The sequence below is a fragment of the Hippopotamus amphibius genome, chromosome 7, assembly GCF_030028045.1.
Source record: "Hippopotamus amphibius kiboko isolate mHipAmp2 chromosome 7, mHipAmp2.hap2, whole genome shotgun sequence".
NCBI classification, from domain to species: Eukaryota; Metazoa; Chordata; class Mammalia; order Artiodactyla; family Hippopotamidae; genus Hippopotamus; species Hippopotamus amphibius.
The window spans coordinates 75,607,383-75,615,967 of NC_080192.1; positions in this window are offsets into that span (position 1 = coordinate 75,607,383).

Genomic DNA, 8,585 nt, shown 5'->3' on the forward strand with positions numbered 1-8,585 from the left:
AGCGGCCCGGGGCCCGACTATCTATTTCTTCTTGATTCAGTTTTAGTGGGCTGTATGTTTCCTCTAGATTGTCAAATTTGCCGGCATATAATTGTTTATAGCTTTTTGTATTTCTGTGGTATCAGTTGTTATGTCTCCTTTTTCGTTTCTTATTTTGTTTATTTGAGGTTTCTCTCTCTCTCTCTCTTTTTTTTTTTTTTGGTGAGCCTGGCTTGTCAATCTTGTTTATCTTTTAAGCATGATAATCCTCATCTTATTTAGTGAAAAGGAAGACCCAGACAGATAAGGTCACTAGCTAGAGGTCACATAGCTAAGGGGGCAGCCTGGTCTCTAATCCAGATGCAGGGTTTGTGCTGTAACCATTGAATAGCCCAGCCCCTGTCATCTCTTGAGTTTCCAGAAGGATCCTTGGGACCTGCTGAGGAAGAATGAATAGGAAAGATCTGGTTTCATTTTTGGGGAGGCAGAGTGGGTGAAGCAGCTCCAAGGGGACAGAGGTGGTTCTGGAAAAGCAGGCCTGGTGGGTGGCTCAGATCAAAAGCACCATCTCTAGTTTTCCCAGCTCTGTGATTTTCCTTGTTTGCCCTCCCAAACTGAGGAAGCCCCCAAAGCTTTTAGCCATGGGGAATTGGGGAAGGGGTCAAGGCCATGTCGGTCTGAGTGGGACATTCTCAGCACCTCTCTCTCCTCAATATAAAATCAGCCCACTTTCTTCTTGTCTGAATCCTACTGGAACTGGCCCAGGTCCTGGCCTGGAGGATGCACCAGCCCCAGGGAGTTATTGTGACCCTTTAGGTCCAGGTTAATACTTCTGGATAAATACCACTGGCTTCAGCTGTGGAAGAACTCCCTAGACCCTCTAACCTACATACCAGTCCAATTCCAAGGGACTTCCCTTTGGGAACTGGGATCACCTCTCCTCTTTAAAAAAAAGATTTAAAAAAAACAAACAAACACAAAACCCATATGTAATCCTCCCTTTGAATCTAATCCTTCCAAACTTTGAGAACTTTGAGTTGAATCAGTGGCTGTAAGAGGGTACCCTGTCAAAGACAGCCCCTGAGAGAAACCTGCTTATGGCAGGTTTGCTGGGTTTTCCTCATAACTGCTTCCTCACATCTGTTCCAAAGGGTACCTGATTTCTGCCACCTCACAGAAGGCATTTCTTGGCTAGAATCTCAGCCTAGTTTTCTGACTTCACTTGGCTGGTGTCCCCTTAGCCATTTCTAAAAATGTTAGTCTATCCCCACATCCCACTTCTGACACCTCTTTCAGAGATCTATCTTATCCTAGCCCTGCCTTAGACCTCCTCTCCACAGAGAGACATTGTAATGTAACTAGATGAATCTTGGGCCACTCTTGGGAGACCTCAATTCATCTCCCCTCTGTGGGCCTCAGTTTCCTCTTCTACAAGATGGGCAGCCTAAGGTTTGCCTTGCCAACATTGCAGAGCTGTGAAGGGCAAGTGACAGAGTCAACATGAAAGGCTTGCATAAAATGCCCTGTCACTGAATAATAATGACCATATCTCTGTGGATCAGATACTAGGCCCAGCACTTTACATATATTAACCAATTTGTAGATAGTAAATCATTTCCCCCTTTGCTTTTAGGACAGAAGATATTTCTTCAGAAAATAAAATTTAAAAAAAAGTAAAGACTGAATTCAATGCAGTTCAGTGTCCACTGTATGTGCCACACCCATACCTCTGTATTGCCCCCTGCCCTTCCCATTGGTAACCACTATTTTATACCACTTGTATATCTTTTTTAAAATATATATATGCCCTGTTTTTTTTTTTAATATTTATTTATTTGGCTGCACCAGATCTTAGCTGCAGCATGTGGGATCTTCACTGTGGCATGTGGGATCTTTAGTTGCAGCATTGCAAAATCTTTAGTTGTGACATGGGAACTCTTAGTTGTGGCATGTGGGAATCTAGTTCCCTGACCAGGGATCAAACCCTGGCCCCCTGCATTGGGAGCGCGGAGTCTTAGCTTCTGGATCACCAGGGAAGTCCCTCTCTATAGCTTTTGAATTGAGATTTGAATAGCTGCTCTATCTCTCTTTGAGTTAACATAGCTCTAGCTTGGACATAGCCCAAGTACGTTTGAACAGTGGCCTCTAAAATGATATGTCCACATCCAAATCCCTAGACCCTGTGAATGTTACCTTCTTTGGAAAAAGGGTCTTTATAGATGTAATTAAGTTTAGGATCTTAAAGTGAGATAATCTAGATTACCTGGGTGGGTCCTAAATCCAAGAACAAGTGTCATAAGAGACAGAAGAAGAAAAGATAGACATATAGAGAAGACAGGGGCAGAGACTGGAGTGAAACGGCCATAAACTGGGGAAGTCAGGATTGCTGCCAGCCACCAGAAGCTGGAAGAGGTGAGGAAATATTTCCCCCCTAGAGCCTCCAGAACAACTGGTGCCTTGCTGGCACCTTGATTTCAGACTGTGGTCTCCAGAATGTGATGGTAAGTTTTTGTTGTCTTAAACCACCCAGTTGGTGGTAATTTACTATGGCGGTCCTGAGTAACAAATACATGGCCATATGAACTGTCTCTGGTACTTGAATCTTGAGGTCACATAGGATTGGGCTGGAAAAATGCTGGGGACTGAGGCAGTGAAGAGTGGAGGATTGTGTTCAGGGCATCAAGGGAAGTGCACAGTGGTGGGGCAGACCCTGTGGTTGTGGCTAGCAGGTTTGCAGTTTTCTGGGGACAGCTGGTGGGGAGCCCTGGAACCCCTGGAGCCCTGGGCCCATCCTGTGCTGGCCTGGGCAGCATCACCCACAAGCCTCCCAAAAGCATCACCACCAGGGAGGGAGGGACCATGGAAGGAAGTGAGGGGAAGGCACTTCTTGGGAGCCTTCTATAAAAACCCCCTGCCAGCCAGGCCTGATGCCCAGGGGTTTGGGTTGGGGGGTGGGGAGAAGAAGAATTGGGTGGGAGTGGGGTGAGAGAAGAAGGTGGGGGAGGGGGAAGGGGTGGGATAGGGTGGAGGGCAGGGATGAGAGCGGAAGGGAGGGCTGGGACAATGTGTTGGGGAAGAGGAGGGCTGGGGAAGAATAAAGCGGGAGGGTGGGGAAGGGGGGAATAAAGAGGGGGGATGGGGTAGAGGAGGAGAAAGGAAGAACGGGGGTGCAGGTGGGAGAATAGAGGAATGGGGCGATGGAGGGGAAAGATTTGAATGGAGGGGGGTGGGAGCAAGGAGGGGGAGAAGGAATAAAGAAGGAGACGGATGGGGAAGAAGAAGTGGGGGGTGGGGTGAAGGCGGCAGAGGGGCAGGGGAGCAGCTCTCCCTAGTCGGCATCAGCAGCACTGACAGCAGGTTATTTATTGAGCGCTGGTTCAATCACTCAAGCAAGCATTTAGTGGGCACCTCCCTGTGCCAGACATAGTGCCGTGGTGGCAGATACATCCTGACTCACCCATCCTCCCAGAGCTCTTTCTGGGAGATGGCGTGGCCCTGGCCTTGGCCTCTGTGATCTAACCCCTTCATCATGGGGTGGGCGTGATCATTCCTATTTCACAGACAAGGAAACAGGCTGGAGAGGGAAAGAGCACAGGTTCCGTGAGAATGGGGCCCTGGTGACTCCAGCAGGGCGGCTGCCCCACAGGTCTCTGGGTGCCTGGTCAGCCAGTTCCATCTGAGGTCCATCTGCCACAGACCTCACAGCTCTGGCCTTTTCCAGACATGCTCCCCTGGGAAGCTAGGCCCAGCTGGACCTAGTTCTGGCCCTGCCTTGGCCTTCTCTGAGCCTTGGTTTCCTCGTCTTGGCAATGGGGGCAGGAATTGATCTCCTTTATGGGGCTGTTGGGTGGTTCATTCAGCAGCAGACATTTATTGAGCTCCTGCTGTGTGCCAGGCACTGTGCTAGGCTGGGGGCTGGGGATGCCAGGAGAGCAGGTGGATCAGCTCCTGACAGCTGGCTGCTGGCGGCCTCCTGAGCTTAGAAGGAGGTGTGGCTGTCAGGGCTTGGGTATACAGCAGGCACACCGTAAATACCAGATTCTTTCCTGAGGTCCCTACAGGTTGCACTCCCGCCCTCATCCCATCCTCATCATCCTACCTCTTAGGACCCCAGACCTGAGAGGCAGCCCACCCTCCCACTGGCCTCCTATCCCTACCTCAGGCTTCCATTTGAGAAATAAGTTGGGGTCACATGCCTCTAGCCTCTACCAGCGGCCTCCCTACCCCTGCGGGCCCACTGGGTGCCTGCCCTGAGTGGTCTCTCCCTCTTTCTATATTAAAGAGGCAGCTCCCTTTGTGTTCTCAGTTTGCTCAGGGCTTCCACCTCCAGCTCAGTGGTTGGTCCACCCAGCCTGGCCCTGGTGTGGTGAGGCATGGCCACCAGACAGCACAGGGGATTTCAGGGTTGAGTCTTGTGGAAGCTCTGGGCTCCCTTTGAGCCAGGAGACCTCAGACTCTGCCACTTACTAGCTGTGAAATCTCAAGCGTCAGTTTCCTCTTGGCCTCAGCTTCTGTATCTGTAAAATGGGGCTAACCTGCTTCATGAGGCTTTTGTGAGCATTAAATGCACCTTAGCTGGGGTCAACACATGTGGTGCTCAATATAAATGAATAAATAAATCTTAGCTGTTATGATTATTCTGCGAAACTTTGGCTCTTTGCCTGTCTAGCATCCTTCCAGCCGTAGCCTCCAACTTCTCTTTGGGTTCTTCTCCTCTGTCTCAGTGTGGTGTGGATGGGCCTTGTGACCTGGTCGTAAGCCACTCTCACATCCAATCCACTGGTTTCAGGGGCTGGGTGGGGGATGAACATGTGATCCACTCAGCCAATGAGCTGTGTTGGGGATTTTGCTGGGAATACTGAGAAATAGATATTTACTCCTGAGTGGGGTTTGAAGCTGAGTTGTTATCTTGGACCCTAGGGAGAAAGTGGTCTGAGAATAAAGTCAGCAGGTAGAGGAGTTAACAACCCTGAGGCCATGATTTGAGCCTTGAGCAAGTTTTTCCTGAAGCCCATACCTGGCCTTTTCATCCATCCCCGCTCTATTTGTTAAACTCCATTATGTGCCAACTGCCACACCAGTTGCTGGGGGTGCAGCCAGGAATAAGACAGTCCCCACCTCACAGAGGTTGAGTCCTGCCCCAGGGCCTTTGCACTTGCTGCTCCCTTTGCCCGGAATGCTCTTCCCCCAATATCTCCATGGCTCTCTCCTGCACCTCCTTCAAGTCTTGACTCACAGGTTATCCCCTCAGTGGGGCCTATGACCCTTATGTTCCAAACCACACACCTACGCACCTCTTCTACCTTTTCCTGATTTATTTTACTACGTAGCACTTGGAATCACCTGATATACTCTGTAGAATACTTGATTATTTTGTCACTCCTCTATCTCCGCCACTAGAATATCAGCTCCAAGAGGGAAGGGATTTTCATCTGTGTTGTTCATAGCAGCTCCATAGTGCCTAGAACAGAGTGTGGCATAGAGTAGGTACTCAGTGTTGAATACATAGGAAGCCCTCAAAGCCCTGTCTGAGAAGATGACAGTGTCATTGCAGTTTGGATGTTTAAGAAGGAGCCATCCATTTGATGACCCTCAGAGGAGGGCACAGCATACAGCTGCTGCAGCAAATCGATTCTCTTCTGACTTAAGCCAGGCTGGATTAATTTTTTTTTGGTGGGGGGGTCACTTCAACCCTTAGAATCTTACATTGCTCTTGGAAGGATGCTGTACTCAAGAGTTGCCCCTGGAGGGTGCAAGGAAATCCCATTCCTGCCCTTGGACATGCAGTCACTAGCACACTATTGAAATTGGAGAAATGGAGAGATGGTGGTGGTGGTGATGATGGTGATGATGACGGTGATGATGGTGATGATGACGGTGATGATGGTGATAATGGAGCATCTGCTTCAATGCTCACGAGGTGGGTACCATTATCATCCTCATTTCCTGAATAAAGAAACTAAGGCACAGAGAGGTCAAGTAACTTGCTTGAGGTCCCTCAGCAATAAGTGGAAGAACCAGACAAGAACAACGAGATAAAAGTCATGTTGTCTGACCACCCAGAGGAAAGGCAGGTGCTGCACTGCTGAAGACACCCCGGTGGGAGGGAATTCAGGAGGGGCCCTGGGGGGATCACTGTGCTGAGATGTGAGCCTTCTCTGGCAGCCTTAAGCCGCCACCCCACAGCCCACCTGCCGGATGTTTCCCCGGCAGTGGTCTGGCGTCTTTTTGGCTGTGGAACCAAATCTAGCAGGCTCAAGGGCTGATGAAACCAGCACAGAGTCCCACCCCACCCAGTCTGAGGAGGGGGAGGTCTTCCTGGAGGAAGCTGCATTTAATCAGAGACTGGAGGAGGAAGAGTCAAGTAGAGAAGAGGTGGGGAAAGAGAGTTCAGGCTGGGACCCATCTGGGCAAGGGCCCTGGGGTGTGTGTGAGTGATCCACTTCTTCCGAGGCTCTTTGCATATCAAGAGTGAATATTTACTTAAACCCACGCTGGGCAAACGTACCGCAACTTTCCCAGCCCACATTTCCATCCGTTCTCTGTTCTCTGCGCATTCAAAGAGCATCCACCACCCTCCACTTTGGCAAAACACATGGCCTTATCTGCAGGCCAATCTCAGAACTGTTTGAGCACCCAGATGGCCTGGGCCCCTCAGGACGTGGTCTCTGGGACGGAAGGGGGTTAGAGGGTTGCTGAGCCAGTGCCTTGCAGAGGCTGGAAGCCCCTTTCTCAGGCCTGAGGACCCCGGAGACTGCAAGCCCTGAATGCTGCTGCCCCTCGGGCACCCCACAGGCAGCCTGCACACCTTCCAGCTCTCGGAGGCTGGCCCCAAGCTTTCCTCCTCCTGTGTCCACCATGGTCTGGGCTATGGGGCCAGACTGCCCTGCTCCCATTGTGCCTGGCCACTTGGAGTCGGTTGTTGAACCTCTCTGGCCTTCAGTTACCTTATCTGGAAAATGGATTCAGTGGGTTAAGTTGTAAACTCCTTACAACGTTGTGTGGAACATAGTTAAGTGCTCAGTAAGTGCTACTATTATTACAGTGGATTGTATGGTTCTGATGCTGTGATTTCTCTCCTCTTTGGTTCGCTGAGGCATTCTTCTCTCATTACCCCAGGAAAGGAGCAGCCAGTATGGAAACAAGGATTTCTTTCTGCATCCCGAATTTCACGATGTCTGTGGGGAAAGGGGAGGCTTCTAACAAAAACAGTTTGGGGGGAAATCTATGTAGGGGGAAAGTACACAGCCTGGAGCTTAGAAAAAAGATTTCCTGAGGAGGGAGGGGTTTAGGGAACTGGGGGGCAGTAGAGACTGGGGGAGAGGGTTCCAGGAAAGGAGACCCTGGGGTAAAGCATTGAGGAAACGCCCGGCCGGATGGGGAGCTGAGCCCATGTTCCCCAGGGCGCAGGTCCAAGAGAAGAAAAATTTGTGGGGTTCAACAGTGGGCCTAGGACAGTCCCATGCAGGTCCCCAAGGCCCCATGGGTGACGCGCCCCACGTGTCCAAGAGGGCAAGGAAGTGTGGGTAAGAGAGCCCCCCCAAAGCCTCGGGGCTCCGGGGTGGGGGAGATGGGGCGGAGCAGACGCCAGGACAGGCCCGGCCTTGCAGCCCGACAGCTCTGCGGGCCGCTGGGGGAGCAGATGCGAGGTGCGTCACGTGGTCAGAGGGTAGGCGCGTGCGAGGACGAGAAGAGGGTGAGGAAGAGGTTGTGAGCGGCGCGGGAGGCGGTCAGCAGCCAGGTGCCGTGTGTGGAGCCGGGCTGGGACGGGTGCACGCAGAGGGACACACTGTCTCCGTGTCTTCATGACATGACTGGTTCCTCTTAGAAGCCGTCCCTGACACCCCCAGGCTGCGTCGGGCTCCTCTGTGTATGCACAGTGTCCAGGCTTCTGCCATCCCAGCCCTGGTCTCCCTGGTGACCCAGCTGCCCACCCCCCCCACCCCTGCCCCCCGTCTAGCCTGTGAGCATCCGAGGGCGGGGCCGGGGGCTATCGTTGTAGGCCTGATGTCTGGCACCCAGGAGGTGCTCTGAAGCTTTGCGGTGTGGAGCTGCTTAGGAGGTTTCTCCTCTCTCCGGCTTTAACCTGCCTGTGGAATCGATAAATCACTCATATGAGCAATCCAGCCAGGGACAGGCCCCGGGTCCATGCCCCCTTGGAAGGGGAAAGTGGGGCATTCCAGTTTCCAATGAGTCCTGGGGATCCCCCTCCCACGGCCACCACCCCACCCCCATTCCGGCACACAGCTCCCCTCCCTTTCCCTGCCCAGGTTCGGGGGATGCTGTTGGAATCATCATTCTAGCATAACCGCTGCCTGCAGCTCGCCTCATTCCCCCCACTGCTGGGCGGGCTCTACTTGGCCCCGGAAGTGCCCTCTGCCCTCCCCGGAGCACGTGGCCTGCGATTTTCCTTGAACACAGCACTTTGTGACTTTGACGTCAACTTCAAACACAGCCCCCTTTCCTGTCTTCGCATCAAGGAAATAGGCTGAGTTTCAGAGAAAGGCGCTTCCAAGAGCACATCAGGCCTTCCGGGCCAGTCCCTGCTCAGCTCGGCCACCGTGCTCTGCTGGTGTGTCCAGGTGAGTGGCTGGCCTCCGGCCTTC